This window comes from Salmo salar, chromosome ssa10 (assembly GCF_905237065.1).
Source record: "Salmo salar chromosome ssa10, Ssal_v3.1, whole genome shotgun sequence".
In the NCBI taxonomy this organism is placed as follows: Eukaryota; Metazoa; Chordata; class Actinopteri; order Salmoniformes; family Salmonidae; genus Salmo; species Salmo salar.
Window position 1 is genome coordinate 123,288,636 of NC_059451.1, and position 19,080 is coordinate 123,307,715.

General features: G+C 39.6%; 1 pseudogene; it reads left to right on the forward strand.

Moving 5' to 3' along the window:
- Positions 1-5,326: 5,326 nt before the first annotated feature.
- LOC123724597 (mucin-5B-like) lies at positions 5,327-16,175 on the forward strand (annotated as a pseudogene).
- The last annotated feature ends 2,905 nt before the right edge of the window (positions 16,176-19,080 follow it).

Here is a 19,080-nt window from a genome sequence, read left to right on the forward strand (position 1 = left end):
ACATCACCTTGATAAGAAAAACCACACCAGCCATTTTCCAAGCAAGGAGAGGCGTCACAAAAACCAGAAAAACAGCTAGAATTAATCCCTTTAACCTTTGATGATCTTCATCCAGATGGCATATAGGACTTCATGTTACAATACATGTATGTTTTGTTCGATAAAGTTCTATTTATATCGAAAAACCCCATTTTACATTGGCGTGTAATGTTCAGAAATGTTTTGCTTCCCAAAACTTCCGGTGAATAGCACATCAATTTACAGAAATACTCATCATAAGCGTTGATAAAATATTAAACTGTAATTCAAAGAATTATAGATACACTTCTCCTTTATGCAGCAACTGTGTCAGATTTAAAAAAACTTTACAGCAAAAGCACGCTTTGCAATAATCTGAGTGCAGCGTTCAGACACAAAAACCAAACTCGCCATTTTGTGGAGTCAATAAAACTCTGAAATAATATTATAAATATTGACTTACCTTTGATGATCTTCATCAGAATGCACTCCCAGAATCCCATGTCCACAATAAATTTGTTTTTTTGATAAAGTCCATAATTTATGTCCAAATACCTCCTTTTTGTTCGGCGATGTTGACTACTCTAAATGGAAAGCGCGATAATATCCGCGACGAAAAGTCAAAAAAGTTCTATTTAGATTCGTAAAAATATAATAAGCGATGTATAGCATCAATCTTTGGGGCGTTTGTAACATAAATCTTTAGTAATATTCCAACTAACAATTCAATGTCAATTCCATGTCACTCTTGCAGCCTCTGAGCTCATGTCATTCTCCACTCATCTGACTCCAGGCCCTCTTGTTGAGTCCATATTCACAGTAGAAGCATGAAACAACGTTCTAAAGACTGTGTGACATCTAGTGGAAGCCTTAGGAAGTGCAAAAATAGACCCTAAGTCACTGTGTACTGGATAGGGAATCACTTGAAAAGGGTTAGGGTTAACCCTAACCTACCCCACAGACACTGTGGCTTAGATAAAATCAAAAAAACTTCAATTCTTAACTTTTGCACTTCCTGCTTGAATTTTTCTCGAGGTTTTTACTGCCATATGAGTTATGTTATACTCACAGACATCATTCCAAACAGTTTTACTAAACGTCAAGTGTTTTCTATCAAATATCTGAAAAAGGATCACTCTGTTCATAGATCTATGAAGTTTTTTTTCTAACTAACCATTTCAATTGTTTCATTATGTTTCGGCATAGAGAGCCTTTATCAGAACATGGAATACTTCTTGGGGCTTACACTTACATATGTCTACTGAGATGCCTAGATTTTTTTCTTTGTACTTTGTGAAATGTTGCTAAAATCTCATATGTTTTACAGAGAGATATGCCAAGCACTGGTACTCGATGCTGTCAGATCTGTTTTTGGAATATTTTCCCAATGCCACACTGAGATCAACCCAAATTACTACAAGGAAGTAAGTGTGATGATGTTAATTAGTCAATTGCTCTTTAATTACAGAGTTCCCCAAAAGCTCTATGAATATATATTTAAACAATTATTTAAGAAGTTCTATATCAAAATAATATAATATTAATTTTATTTATCTCAAAACATCTAATCAGATTTGTATGATACTATTGTCTGTGCTTGTGTGAAATTTCAGAAAACAGTAGTTTTCTTCATTAACACATCTTATAACTAAACCTTCTTCTTCTTCTGTTTCTTCTTCTCTCTATAGATCACCCTATATGACAGCTGTAACTGTGAGGAGGGTGAGGAGTGCATGTGTGCTGCGGTCTCCTCCTACGTCCATGCATGTGCTGCTGCAGGCGTCTGCTCAGTGGATGGGCCTTACCACCTGTGGTAAAATAAACATCAGATACTGAATTAAATTTATTTATTTATTAATTAAAGAAAGGTTTCCCCTTCTATTAACCCACAGTCTCAGGGTTTAACCTCTATTTACCCACAGTGCCCGGGTTTACCCTCCCCTGTTACCTGGTGTCCAGGGTTTACCCTCCCCTGTTTACCCAGGGTGTCCAGGCTTTTGCCCTCCTATTTGGTGTCCAGGTTTTTACCCTCCCTGTTACCCACAGTGCCCAGGGTTTGCACTCCTGTTACCACGGTGTCCAGGGTTTACCTCCTATTTACCCTGGTGTCCAGGGTTTACCCTCCCTAACTCACGGTGTCCAGGGTTTACCTCCTATTACCCATGGTGTTCCAGGGTTTACCCTCCTATTTTACTTCAGGGTTTCCCTCTTGTTTAAAACAAAAATACCCCAAAGATATAATTAAATGTTAATCACATATGTTACCACAGGAAGGCACTCCTCTAGCTGCCTGACACGATGGTCTATACCACACCATACCAACTGTACCTTTCTATCGTTCACTGAGCCAGCCAACTTTACCTGCCAGTACATTTACATGACATCTCATTTCTATTAATGTTATTTATTTAATATTTTATTATTATTATTATTCATTTATTTCTAATTATCATTATTTTGTGCCATATTTTATTATTATTTTATCTTTTGTTGTTTTATTTTTCTTTATAATTAAATAATAAATATTATTATATAGTTAAAATATTACAACTATTAAACAGTTGAACCTAGCCAATCTGTGACGGCTGTGGCTGTGCCGGGGAACCTACCTGAGCGACCAGGGAGGGTGTCCCTGCCTCACGCTGCTCCTGCTGCCATGGAGGCACAGTAGTGCCCTGGAGAGGTCACCGACTTTTTTAGTGAGGACTTGGTTGGCATGTGAAGAAAGTCTCTGAAACTCTGATGGTTTTCTATGTTGTGGGTCTACTAAAATATTTAGAAATCGAATGTCTTCTTTAAGTCTTGGTTTTACTGCAAGAGGCATGTTAAACCATGCTTAACCTCCTCTTGTATCCTCTTAACCACCCAGCTCTTGCAGACAAGGGAAATTTGTGCTTGAACCAAAACAATTATGTGAGTACTCTGAAATTCAAACACATCTTTATTTGCTAAATACAGCTTCAAATCACTTCACCACTAAGACTCTGTACTTTAGTCCCTACTAACCTATAAAGCCTACTTTTGTTCCTACAGCCTGTGAAAAACCAATGGGTTTCTTCAACTGTTCAAGTGCAGGGCCCGCCAAGCTCATTCAGAAGCTTCACACTACGTCCTGTCGTAAGTCTACAATATACAACATTAAAAAATATCCCTTCTTAAAACATGCCTTACAACACGTTAATAAAAATCATGCCTTACAACAAATAAAAAATTATAAACATCCTTCCTTAATAAAAACATCTTACACTCTTATTACATTTACACGTTTAACATCTTTATTTTAATAACATCTTCCTTTTTAATTAAAAATCCACCTTTAAACTCCTTACAATTAATAAACATGCCTTACAACCTTATTATATCCTTCACTTTATACATCTTACAACACTTTTAATAAAAACATCCTTACAACACGTTAATACCATGCCTTACACACATTAATACATCCTTACAACCACGTTGTTACATCCTTACATCTTATCATCATTACAACATGTTAATAAACCATCCTTACTACGTTAATACTTTTTTTAATAAAAACATCACTTACAACGTTAATAAACATCATTACAACATATTAATTAAAACATCCTTACACCGTTATTAAAACATCCTTACATTTTTAATAAAAACGTCATTACATTTAATTACATGCCCTTACAACACGTTATTAAAACATGCCTTACTTATTAAAACATCCTTACACCTTTTAATAAAAACCTCCCTTACACTCATTAATTAAAACATGCCCTTACACCGTTAACTAAAACTGCCTTACAACATTAATAAAAACATACCTTATAACACTTATACATGCATTACAACATTTAATTAAACATCCTTACTTTTTTTATATGGTCACTAGTGTCCCACCTGCTTCTAGCAGTAATATCAGGGTGTCAAATTCAAAAACAACAAAAAATATCATAATTCAACTTTTCTCAAACATACAACTATTTTACCCATTTTAAAAATACACTTCTCCTTGATTAACCACATTGTCCGATTTCAAAAAAGGCTTTACAGTGAAAGCAAAACATTAGATTATGTTAGGAGTACATAGACAAAAATAATCACACAGCCATTTTCCAAGCAAGGACATGTGTCAATAAAACCCAAAACACAGCTAAATGAAACACTTACCTTTGACGAGTCTTCATCAGATGACACTCCTAGGACATTATGTTACACAATACATGTATGTTTTGTTCGATAAAAGATCCATATTTATATCCAACAACAGCATTTTACATTGACAGCTGATGTTCGAAAATGTATTCCCACCAAAACGTCCAGTGAATGTGCACATCAATTTACAATACTCATCATAAACGTTGACAAAATATATAAAAATAATTTAAAGAATTATAGATGGACTACCCCTGAATGCAACGGTGTGTCGATTTAGTAAATAGCTTTACGGAGAGCACATTTTTCAATATTATAGTACATAGCTCAGCCATCAAGGTGAGCTATTCAGACACCCGCCAAGTTCGGGTACAACCTAAACTCAAATTAGTATTGAAATATTCTCTTACCTTTGCTGATCTTCGTCAGAATGCACTCCCAGGACTGCTACTTCCACAAGAAATGTTGTTTTTGTTCCAAATAATCCATATTTATGTACAAATACCTCCGTTTTGTTCTGCGTACAGATCACTTATCCAAAGCATAATCGCGAGCGCTGAACGAGAGGCGAAAAGTCAAAATGTTCCATTACCGTACTTAGAAGCATGTCAAACGCTGTTAAATATCAATCTTTATGGTACTTTTAACTAATTGCGATAATATTCCAACCGGACAACAGCATATTCATTCAAGAAGAAAAAGAAGGAACGGCGTGTTCACGTGACCGCGCATATCCATTCCCTTTGTTGCCAGGCAGACCACTCAGTGAATTAATTCCTATACTCTGCCCAGTGACAGGACAATGCTGAAACCACTTTCTGAAGGCTTTAGACAGCCAATGGAAGCCTTAGGAAGTGCAAGCGTCACCCCACAGACACTGTAGCTTCGATAGAGAATCAAAAGAAGAACTACAATTCTTAGACTTTGCACTTCCTGCTTGAATTTTTCTCAGCTTTTTGCCTGCCATATGAGTTCTGTTATACTCACAGACACCATTCAAACATTTTTAGAAACTTCAGATTGTTTTCTATCCAAATCTAATAATTATTTGCATATTCTAGTTTCTGGGCAGGAGTAGTAACCAGATTAAATCGGGTTACGTTTTTTATCCAGCCGTGAAAATACTGCCCCATATACCACAACAGGTTAATTAAAGCATGCCTTACAAACACGTTAAAAAATGTCTTACAACACGGTAATAAAACATGCCTTACAACACGTTAATTAAAAACGTTGCCTTACAACACGTTAATAAAACATGCCTTACAACACGTTAATAAAAACATGCTTTACAACACGTTAATAAAAACATACAAGGACAATGTTATGTTTAAACAGTGTCAGATTGATCAAATTGTTTATTACCTTAGACATAGCTAGGCCCAGGATCCAAACGATATCCTCCGATGAGATTTACTTTTTAGAGGGTTTCTGTTTGAGCAGACATCTGTAACGTTTACAGAGAACCTCATCTCCATGAACCTCAAGGAGATCATCCTTAAAAAGTCATCCTTGTGTCTTTTCAAACACTTGATCAATTGATCCATTTGACAAATAATGTCCACATCTTATACCCTGGAGGGTGGAGGGACATAGAGGCACATAATGCCCACATCTTATACCCTGGAGGGTGGAGGAACATACAGGCACATAATATCCACATCTTATGCCCTGGAGGGTGGAGGAACATACAGGCCCATAATGCCCAACTTAAATTGATATCAGTCCTTCCCTATTTCATTGTGTGTTATAGATCAGTGCAGAGTGTGTGTCGGGCTGTGTATGTCCTGATGGTCTGCTGTCTGATGGAAACGGAGGATGCATCAAGGAAGACCTATGTCCCTGTTCTCACAATGGAGTCTACTACCAACCTGGACATGTGCTCAAAGTAGACTGCAATACCTGGTAAAATCAACTTCTATCACTCTTCTTCTTCTTCTTCTTTGGATATGTCAAATGCTTCCCTCTAAAATCTTGCCATGTGATTATGTTTGCGTCATTGTAGCACCTGCGAAGGGGAGAAAATGGCAGTGTACCAATAAGGAGTGTGATGGGATGTGTGCCATATATGGAGATGGGCATTTCATCACTTTTGATGAGAAAAGGTTCACTTTCAATGGAGATTGTGAATACACTCTTGCTCAGGTAGGGAAATAATCATTTGTATTTATGATTTTTTTGTATTTTAATAAAACCCTTACTTTATGTATGATGCACACATTTTCTAATTATGATTAAGATGAAGTAGATATAATAACTAAGAGGCCAAGGTTTTCTGATTGTGTATTTTAATACATCCTGCAGGACTACTGCAGCAACAATGCAAACGGTACCTTCAGAGTGATCACAGAGAACATTCCCTGTGGAACCACTGGCACCACCTGTTCCAAGGCCATCAAGCTCTTCTTGGGGGTAGGAACTACTGTTCATAAACGGCTTCATAAATGCATTAAAGGTACAATAGACAAGTCTGGACATTTGATACAATGTCGACACCGGTGGCTGTGAGGGGAATTGCATGCTGACCTCTGGATGCACTTATCTCAACCCCTCATGCGTTTTGTTAGCAGATTGACAGGGCTGTCTGACGGAGTGTCTGCTTAGAATTCTTGTCGGGTAGATTTGATAGAAGCACAAACATCACCCCTCTTTATTAGGGTTAGCTATGTATTAGGGTTTGCTATGTATTAGGGTTAGGCTTAGTGTTAGCAATGTATTTGGGTTAGGGTTATCTTTGTATTGGGGTTAGGGTTAGCTATGTATTAGGGTTAGCTATGTATTAGGGTTAGGTTAGCTATGTATTAGGGTTAGCTATGTATTAGGGTTAGCTATGTATTAGGGTTAGCTATGTTTTAGGGTTAGGGTTAGCTATGTATTAGGAGTTAGCTATGTATTAGAGTTCGGGTTAGCTATGTATTAGGGTTAGCTATGTATTAGGGTTAGCTATGTATTAGGGTTAGGGTTAGCTATGTATTAGGGTTAGGGTTAGCTATGTATTAGGGTTAGGGTTAGCTATGTATTAGGGTAGCTATGTATTAGGGTTAGCTATGTATTAGGGTTAGGGTTACCTATGTATTAGGGTTAGGGTTAGCTATGTATTAGGGTAGCTATGTATTAGGGTTAGGGTTACCTATGTATTAGGGTTAGGGTTAGGGTTAGCTATGTATTTGGGTTAGGTTTAGCTATGTATTAGGGTTAGGGTTAGCTATGTATTAGGGTAGCTATGTATTAGGGTTAGGGTTACCTATGTATTAGGGTTAGGGTTAGGGTTAGCTATGTATTTGGGTTAGGGTTAGCTATGTATTAGGGTTAGTGTTAGCTATGTATTTGTGTTAGGGTTAGCTATGTATTAGGGTTAATGTTAGCTATGTATTTGGGTTAGGGTTAGCTATGTATTAAGGTTAGGGTTAGCTATGTATTTGGGTTAGGGTTAGGGTTAGCTATGTATTAGGGTTAGGGTTAGCTATGTATTAGGGTTAGGGTTAGCTATGTATTTGGGTTAGTGTTAGCTATGTATTGGGGTTAGGGTTAGCTATGTATTAAGGTTAGGGTTAGCTATGTATTAGGGTTAGGGTTAGCTATGTATTAGGGTTAGTGTTAGCTATGTATTTGGGTTAGGGTTAGGGTTAGCTATGTATTAGGGTTTGGGTTAGCTATGTATTTGGGTTAGTGTTAGCTAACCCAGCATCACCACAGTATAAACCCAGCACCACCACAGTATAAACCCAGCACCACCACAGTATAAACCCAGCAACACCGCAGTGTAAAACCCAGCACCACCACAGTATAAAACCCAGCACCACCACAATGTAAACCCAGCACCACCACAGTATAAACCTAGCACCACCACAGTATAAACCCAGCACCACCGCAGTGTAAAACCCAGCACCACCACAGTATAAACCCAGCACCACCACAGTGTAACACCCAGCACCACCACAGTGTAACACCCAGCACCACCACAGTATAAACCCAGCACCACCACAGTATAAACCCAGCACCACCACAGTGTAAAACCCAGCACCACCACAGTATAAACCCAGCACCACCACAGTGTAACACCCAGCACCACCACAGTGTAACACCCAGCACCACCACAGTGTAACACCCAGCACCACCACAGTATAAACCTAGCACCACCACAGTATAAACCCAGCACCACCGCAGTGTAAAACCCAGCACCACCACAGTATAAACCCAGCACCACCACAGTGTAACACCCAGCACCACCACAGTATAAACCCAGCACCACCACAGTGTAACACCCAGCACCACCACAGTATAAACCCAGCACCACCACAGTGTAACACCCAGCACCACCACAGTGTAACACCCAGCACCACCACAGTGTAACACCCAGCACCACCACAGTATAAACCCAGCACCACCACAGTGTAACACCCAGCACCACCACAGTGTAACACCCAGCACCACCACAGTGTAACACCCAGCACCACCACAGTATAAACCCAGCACCACCACAGTGTAACACCCAGCACCACCACAGTATAAAACCTGTCTACTAGTACTACATTAGCAATGAACACTTTCTGTTTCTTTCTTTCAGAGCAATGAGATCATACTAGCAGATGAATCTGTAAAAGTGATCAAACAAGAGAACGGGGTAGACGTGCCATACCAGGTCCACTCTATCGGTCTCTATGTTGTTGTTGAGGCTGAAAATGGCCTGATACTCATGTGGGATAAGAAGAATAGCCTGTTCATCAAACTCAGCTCTACCTTCCAGGTGAGTGACTAGAATAGGACATTTTGAACCAGTGATTGAACTGTATCTTTGTTTAGCAATTGCATTGGCATACCATTTAAAAAAAAATGTTTTATTAGCTACTTCATGTTATTCTTTTTAAATGTTTAATTTCCTTCCAGGGCCAAGTGTGTGGTCTGTGTGGAAACTATGACGGTAATGGAAAGAACGACTTCACGTCCAGAAACCAGGAAGTGGTGGTTGAAGCTCTGGAGTTTGGAAACAGCTGGAAAGTGTCACCCAGTTGCCCCAACGCTGATGTCATAAAAAACCCATGCACTTTAAGATCATACAGGCAGTCCTGGTCTCTCAAACGCTGCAGCATCATCACCAGTAAGGTTTTCTCAGCCTGCCACTCACAGGTACAGTACACAGCAGATACTATTCAATATAGATTCAATACTTTATTGCCATACCAACCAAAGTTGTTAGGAAGTTGATGTAGTGCAGCTGATATAAACAAAGACAAAAAGACACACGTATAAATACTTTCATTTGCGTAGCCTACACATTCAATAGAAAGTACAGCAGATACATTCAATAGAGACTACAGCAGATATATTCAATAGAAAGTACAGCAGATACATTCAATAGAGACTACAGCAGATGCATTCAATAGAAAGTACAGCAGATACATTCAATAGAGACTACAGCAGATACATTCAATAGACAGTACAGCAGATGCATTCAATAGAAAGTACAGCAGATACATTCAATAGAGACTACAGCAGATGCATTCAATAGAAAGTACAGCAGACACATTCAATAGACAGTACAGCAGATGCATTCAATAGACAGTACAGCAGATACATTCAATAGAGAGTACAGCAGATACATTCATTAGACAGTACAGCAGATACATTCATTAGACAGTACAGCAGATACATTCAATAGACAGTACAGCAGATGCATTCAATAGAAAGTACAGCAGATACATTCAATAGAAAGTACAGCAGACACATTCAATAGACAGTACAGCAGATGCATTCAATAGACAGTACAGCAGATACATTCAATAGAGAGTACAGCAGATACATTCATTAGACAGTACAGCAGATACATTCATTAGACAGTACAGCAGATACATTCAATAGAGACTACAGCCTATACATTCAATAGACAGTACAGCAGATACATTCAATAGACAGTACAGCAGATACATTCAATAGACAGTACAGCCAATACATTCAATAGACAGTACAGCAGGTACATTCAATAGACAGTACAGCAGATACATTCAATAGACAGTACAGCCAATACATTCAATAGACAGTACAGCCAATACATTCAATAGACAGTACAGCCAATACATTCAATAGACAGTACAGCAGGTACATTCAATAGACAGTACAGCAGGTACATTCAATAGACAGTACAGCAGGTACATTCAATAGACAGTACAGCAGACACATTCAATAGACAGTACAGCAGATGCATTCAATAGACAGTACAGCAGATACATTCAATAGAGAGTACAGCAGATACATTCATTAGACAGTACAGCAGATACATTCATTAGACAGTACAGCAGATACATTCAATAGAGACTACAGCCTATACATTCAATAGACAGTACAGCAGATACATTCAATAGACAGTACAGCAGATACATTCAATAGACAGTACAGCCAATACATTCAATAGACAGTACAGCAGATACATTCAATAGACAGTACAGCCAATACATTCAATAGACAGTACAGCCAATACATTCAATAGACAGTACAGCCAATACATTCAATAGACAGTACAGCAGGTACATTCAATAGACAGTACAGCAGGTACATTCAATAGACAGTACAGCAGGTACATTCAATAGACAGTACAGCAGGTACATTCAATAGACAGTACAGCAGGTACATTCAATAGACAGTACAGCAGGTACATTCAATAGACATTACAGCAGATACATGCAGTCGGCAGGTTAAAACAATCTGAACAGAGGCTATCGCTTGTGTATCTTGGCTACATTGGTATCTACATTTGGTGAAAATTTTTATTTTCTCTTAAAAGTCTAAGTAGTTGGGGGGTGGGGGGATTACATATGGAATTGTTTAAGATACCATTGATCATTTAAATATTTCATTTATAATTTTAGGACCCCTTTATGTTTCAAAAATACATATATGAGAAAGAAAAACATTTAAAATATTGAATTTGGCCTTTACAGGCTATAACAACATTCATAAATGGCAAAAAAGACAGTCAAAAATAAATCATAACGAATAAGATTCTAAAGTATCTGTCTTATATCTAGGAGATTTAAGAAAGCTCAGGAATAAACTTTTTTTGGGGGGGGGACATATTTAACCCCTTATTTTTGTTGCCATAAAGCTACCTCCATACTTCAATTACCACAGCTAAATGCAGCACTAACCTTTGATGATCTTCATCAGATGACAATCCTAGGACATTATGTTATACAATACATGCATGTCTTGTTCAATCAAGTTCATATTTATATCAAAAAACAGCTTTTTACATTAGCATGTGACTAGCATGTGACTAGCATTCCCACCGAACACTTCCGGTGAATTTACTAAATTACTCACGATAAACGTTCACAAAAAACATAACAATTATTTTAAGAATTATAGATACAGAACTCCTTTATGCACTCGCTATGTCCGATTTTAAAATAGCTTTTCGGTGAAAGCACATTTTGCAATATTCTGAGTAGATAGCCCGGACATCACAGGCTAGCTATTTTGACACCCACCAAGTGTGGTACTCACCAAACTCCGATTTACTATTAGAAAAGTTTGATTACCTTTGCTGTTCTTCGTCAGAATGCACTCCCAGGACTTCTACTTCAATAACAAATGTTGGTTTGGTTCCAAATAATCCATAGTTATATCCAAATAAGCGGCGTTTTGTTCGATGCGTTCAAGACACTATCCGAAGGGTAAAGAAGGGTGACGCGCCCGACGCGTTTCGTGACAAAAAATTCAAAATATTCCATTACCGTACTCGAAGCATGTCAAACGCTGTTTAAAATCAATTTTTATGCTATTTTTCTCGCAAAAAGCGATAATATTCCGTTAGAAAATGTCACGTTATGCCAGAGATCCCCTGTTTTGGTTAAAGATGATCAAGAAGGCCAAGAAAAAGTCAGAGAGAGCGCTTCCTCTTTGGAATCTTCTCAGGTTTTGGCCTGCCAAATGAGTTCTGTTATACTCACAGACACCATTCAAACAGTTTTAGAAACTTTAGGGTGTTTTCTATCCAAATCAAACAATTATATGCATATTCTAGTTACTGGGCAGGAGTAGTAACCAGATGAAATCGGGTACGTTTTTTATCCGGCCGTGCAAATACTGCCCCCTATCCCCAACAGGTTAAGGATTAATAGCCTAAATCCCTCTGGTTGTTGGAGCTTGTATGGGGAACTTGGCCTTCATCAAGGTTTATTTGTGAGTAAATCTGGCTTTGATAATAACCAGTTGTTAACCAGCCACTGACCCCTCTACACGTTACTGCAGTATAGGTAGTAGAAAAGTTAATCTGCAATATAAATATGGACCTGAGATGTGAGTCAGGAGACTGAGGGCTCAACTCTAAAAAGGCTAGATTCCCTTTTTGGCTATCCACCTTTAAAAACCTATATTTCCGTGTTCGTGGAGACCACATTCATGGTAAACGCTGCATTTGTTGGCTCAATCGCTCTATAACACGGATTGAATCTAGGCCTTAAAGGCCTTATTTACATTTCCTAACAACCTAATACTGATTTTCTTTTTATAGCCAATATTTTTTTCTGACTGTCCACGCTTAGTTTTACATGTGGCCAATATCAGATTGGTTCATTCACACTCTTGTAGGGTCTGAAGAAGCATACCGATGGAAAGCTCATTTCCTGTCCTTTACATTTTGGGGTTGTTGTCATGGTAATTGCAGGTTGTCATGGTAATGGCAGGTCATGTGCAAAACAAACACATTAGAGCAAAAGCATCAGATCTGAGCGTCCAGACAGAGATCACATGGAGAATAGGATTTCAATCAGGATTGAGATCCACATATGGAAGTGGTATAAATCAGAGCTCAAAAGATCAGATTCCATGTGTTTTTGTTTGCTGTTTACACATTAAGGACAAGATCAGATAGGTATTAAATATGAAAATTATTGGTAAAAGATCTGAATTGGACTGCCTGTGTAAACGCAGCCAAAGTGGAAGTGTGGAAGTACAAGAAAATTGGTTAAGGCAGCAACAAGAGTTCATTTACCTCAAAGCTTCAGGATCATAATAACAGTCATATGGTGGAATTTATAACAACCGATAATTTTATGGCACAAGTCTTGGGCTAACAGGTTTTCTATAAGGTCACACAATGACAAGCAGAGTTGCATGATGGAAAAATTACAATCTTTCTCAAAAAATTGGTTTGTCAATAATCATGTGGATGTCCATACAGTCACCATAAAAGACAACAACCAACATCAAAAGTAGTACTGAAACAGATAACAAAAACATAAAGTCAACCATCCAACCCAATAATAATCATCGTCAATAGTTCATCTGTAGTCTGTTTAACAAGCTGAGCAATGCATTGAATAAATAAATGATGGCTTAATGCATCTTCCTTAAAGGTGGACCCCACGCCATTCCATGATGCCTGTGTGAGGGACTCGTGTGCCTGTGACACTGGGGGAGACTGCGAGTGTTTCTGTACAGCTGTAGCAGCCTACGCCCAGGCCTGTAACGAGGCAGGGGCTTGTATCAAGTGGAGAACACCAGATATCTGCCGTGAGTCATTTGCTTTGAGTGGGACAATTGATTGATGGATAGGTGGGATTGTTTTGCTATAGGGACAAAATTCAAATTTATGATTTGTATGTGTAACTGTTCAATCAATCCTCTTTTGAGACCCTGGTTAAAATGTGACATGTTTTTAATTTCACCAGCTCTGTTCTGTGATTTCTACAACCCTATTGGTGAGTGTGAGTGGCATTATAATCCGTGTGGATATCCCTGTATGAAGACCTGCAAGAATCCCTCAGGAACATGCTCCAGTCAGATCCCTGCGCTGGAAGGTAACTAATAGCCCTTCATAACAGCTTGGCCGTTTGATTTTGACAATTTACATTCCAAGTTGTTAAACAAATGTACAGTATAAAATATGTAATGCCCTCCCTTGTCCATCTACACTGAAAACGAAATACAAATATTGAAATATCATATCCATTACAGCTTTGGTGAACTAGATACCATGAGGATGATCTAATCTGTGCAGGTGTCCTGGATTAAATGGACTGTTTATATCTTAAAGGTTGCTATCCAAAATGTCCTTCGGCCAAGCCTTATTTGGAAGAAAGTACCATGAAGTGTGTCAGTAAGGAGTACTGTGGTTGCTACGATGGAGATGGAACTCATTACAACGAGAGAGAGGTTATACCTTCCAAGGAGAACTGTCAGAAATGGTATGTTTTCAGATCAACATTTTGACATATACATAGATACTGTATTTACATTACATAGGATTTAATGTGGTTGGTATAAGCCTTAAGGTAGCCTGTATTTCTGGTGAGATAAGGCAATAGTCCCCCCTACAAAGAGGTTTTCCTACCATTCAATTGATTTTGCTTTTCAAAGATCGTGATTTGACCTGTTTATAGCTAATTGTGGTTTGACTTGTTAACCTTATTGTGGTTTTGACCTGTTTTACCTTATTGGGATTTGACCTGTTAAAACCTTATTGGGATTTGACCTGTTTATACCTTATTGGGATTTGACCTGTTAAAACCTTATTGTGAATATAACATATAACATTGTTTTGTACTTCATAACAAATAGCTCTTAATATTTTATTTGACTTTGAAAGGTACTGTAACCTTCTTTCTTTTTCTAGTCGTTGCTCATCAACTGAGGTCAGATGCAGCTATGATGTCCAAGGTAAGGAAAACCACTACAAACTGAAACATTAGCCTACATTATTACCAAGATGGTAACATGACAAGATGATTACACGATAATAACTTGTGTTCCGTGTGAAAATCTTATTGCAGCTTGCTATTGTTTATACGGCGGCAGAACGTACCCGTATGGAGCGACTATATATCACACATCTGATGGTGATGAGACCTGTATTGCTGCCACCTGCAAAGAGAACGGAACCATTGTCCGGAATATGAATCCCTGCACCACAACTCCACCAAGTGTTACAACAACACAGATATCCACTCAAGCACCGACCACAACTGTATTTGTTTTCTCAACTCCTACCGCTACCCCAACCACAACTCCTACCACTACCCCCACAACAACCCCTACCACCTACACAACCGCTACCACTACCCCCACAACAACCCCTACCACTACCCCCACAACAACCCCTACCACTACCCCCACAACAACCCCTACTTCACCAACAACCACTTCACCCACTACTACTCCACACTGCCTGACCAAGACTGTCTGTGATTGGTCAGGCTGGATTGACAGTCACTATCCTACTATAGAAACAGGAGGAGATTATGAAACCATAGAAAATATAAGGAAATCTGGTATTGATATTTGTAGCCAACCTAAGGAAGTAGAATGCAGAGCCAAAGACATCGATGCTTCTTTGGCCGAACTAGGTCAAAATGTTAAATGCAATCCCTCAGTTGGACTGATATGCCACAACAAGGATCAAGGCATCCCACCAATATGCTACAACTACGAGATCAGAGTCAGATGTTGTGTTGATGTTTGTAGCAATGAGACAACTACCACCTCAGAAAGGCCCACAACAACCATTACAACATCAACAACTATCCCAACAACAACAACAACAGAAAGTCCAACAACAACAACTACCCCAACAACAACAACAACAACAACAACAGAAAGTCCAACAACAACAACACCAACAACAACAACAAGCAACAACAACAACAGAAAGTCCAACAACAACAACAACCAACAACAACAACAACAACACCAGAAAGTCCAACATCAACAACTACCCCAACAACAACAACAACAACAACAACAGAAGGTCCAACAACAACCAACAACAACAACAACACAACAACAACAACAACAACAACAACAGAAGGTCCAACAACAACAACAGAAAGTCCATCAACCACAACTAAGTCAACAACTCCATCCACAACAACAACAGAAAGTCCAACAACCATAATTAAGTCAACAACTCCATCCACAACAACACAAGTAACAGAGGAAGTTACAACTGGTCCAGAATCAACAACACCTACCACCACTACCCCCACAACAACAACCACCACCACAGGAAGTCCATCAACCACAGTAACGGCTGAGACAACAACATATTCCACAACAAGAGAAACAACAGGGGAAATTACAACTGGTCCAGAATCAACAATACCCACAACAACCATTACACCAACAACAACAACAACAGAAAGTTCAACAACAACAACTACCCCAACAACAACAACAACAACAACAACAACAGAACGTCCAACAACAACAACAGAAAGTCCAACATCAACCACAACAACTATGTCAACAACATATTCCACAACAAGAGAAACAACAGGGGAAATTACAACTGGTCCAGAAACAACAACAACGACAACAACCATTACACCCGCAACAACCCCTTCCACTACCCCGCAACAACCCCTTCCACTACCCCTCAACAACCCCTTCCACTACCCCCACAACAACCCCTTCCACTACCCCCTCAACAACCCCTTCCACTACCCCCGCAACAACCCCTTCCACTACCCCCTCAACAACCCCTTCCACTACCCCCTCAACAACCCCTTCCACTACCCCCGCAACAACCCCTTCCACTACCCCCTCAACAACCCCTTCCACTACCCCGCAACAACCCCTTCCACAACCCCCTCAACAACCCCTTCCACTACCCCCACAACAACCCCTTCCACTACCCCCACAACAACCCCTACCACTACCCCCACAACAACCCCTACTTCACCAACAACCACTTCACCCACTACTACTCCACACTGCCTGACCAAGACTGTCTGTGATTGGTCAGGCTGGATTGACAGTCACTATCCTACTATAGAAACAGGAGGAGATTATGAAACCATAGAAAATATAAGGAAATCTGGTATTGATATTTGTAGCCAACCTAAGGAAGTAGAATGCAGAGCCAAAGACATCGATGCTTCTTTGGCCGAACTAGGTCAAAATGTTAAATGCAATCCCTCAGTTGGACTGATATGCCACAACAAGGATCAAGGCACCCCACCAATATGCTACAACTACGAGATCAGAGTCAGATGTTGTGTTGATGTTTGTAACAATGAGACAACTACCACCTCAGAAAGGCCCACAACAATCATTACAACATCAACAACTATCCCAACAACAACAACAACAACAACAGAAAGTCCAACAACAACAACTACCCCAACAACAACAACAACAACAACAACAACCAGAAAGTCCAACAACAACAACACCCCAACAACAACAACAACAACAACAACAACCAGAAAGTCCAACAACAACAACTACCCCAACAACAACAACAACAACAACAACACCAGAAAGTCCAACAACAACAACTACCCCAACAACAACAACAACAACAACAACAACAGAAAGTCCAACAACAACCCCAACAACAACAACAACAGAAAGTCCAACATCAACAACAACAACCGTCCAACAACAACAACCAACAACAACAACAACAGAAAGTCCAGCATCAACAACATCCAACAACAACAACAACAACAACAACAACAACAGAAAGTCCAACATCAACAACTACCCCAACAACAACAACAACAACAGAAGGTTCAACAACAACAACTACCCCAACAACAACAACAACAACAACAACAACAACAGAAAGTCCAACAACCATAATTAAGTCAACAACTCCATCCACAACAACACAAGTAACAGAGGAAGTTACAACTGGTCCAGAATCAACAACACCTACCACCACTACCCCCACAACAACAACCACCACCACAGGAAGTCCATCAACCACAGTAACGGCTGAGACAACAACATATTCCACAACAAGCGAAACAACAGGGGAAGTTACAACTGGTCCAGAATCAACAACACCCACAACAACCATTACAACAACAACAACAACAACAACAACAGAAAGTTCAACAACAACAACTACCCCAACAACAACAACAACAACAACAACAAGAAAGTCCAACAACAACAACAGAAAGTCCAACATCAACCACAACAACTATGTCAACAACATATTCCACAACAAGCGAAACAACAGAGGAAATTACAACTGGTCCAGAAACAACAACAACGACAACAACCATTACACCCGCAACAACCCCTTCCACTACCCCCGCAACAACCCCTTCCACTACCCCCTCAACAACCCCTTCCACTACCCCCCGCAACAACCCCTTCCACTACCCCCTCAACAACCCCTTCCACTACCCCCCCACAACAACCATTACACCGACAACAACCCCTACCACTACCCCCACAACAACCCCCTACCACTACCCCCACAAGAACCCCTTCCACTACCCCTCAACAACCCCTTCCACTACCCCCACAACAACCATTACACCGACAACAACCCCTACCACTACCCCCCACAACAACCCCTACCACTACCCCCACAACAACCCCTACCACTACCCCCCACAACAACCCCTACTTCACCAACAACCACTTCACCCACTACTACTCCACACTGCCTGACCAAGACTGTCTGTGATTGGTCAGGCTGGATTGACAGTCACTATCCTACTATAGAAACAGGAGGAGATTATGAAACCATAGAAAATATAAGGAAATCTGGTATTGATATTTGTAGCCAACCTAAGGAAGTAGAATGCAGAGCCAAAGACATCGATGCTTCTTTGGCCGAACTAGGTCAAAATGTTAAATGCAATCCCTCAGTTGGACTGATATGCCACAACAAGGATCAAGGCACCCCACCAATATGCTACAACTACGAGATCAGAGTCAGATGTTGTGCTGATGTTTGTAGCAATGAGACAACTACCACCTCAGAAAGGCCCACAACAATCATTACAACATCAACAGCTATCCCAACAACAACAACAACAACAACAACAACAGAAAGTCCAACAACAACAACTACCCCAACAACAACAACAACAACAACAACAGAAAGTCCAACAACAACACCAACAACAACACCAACAACAACAACAACAACAACAACAGAAAGTCCAACAACAACAACAACAGAAGGTCCAACAA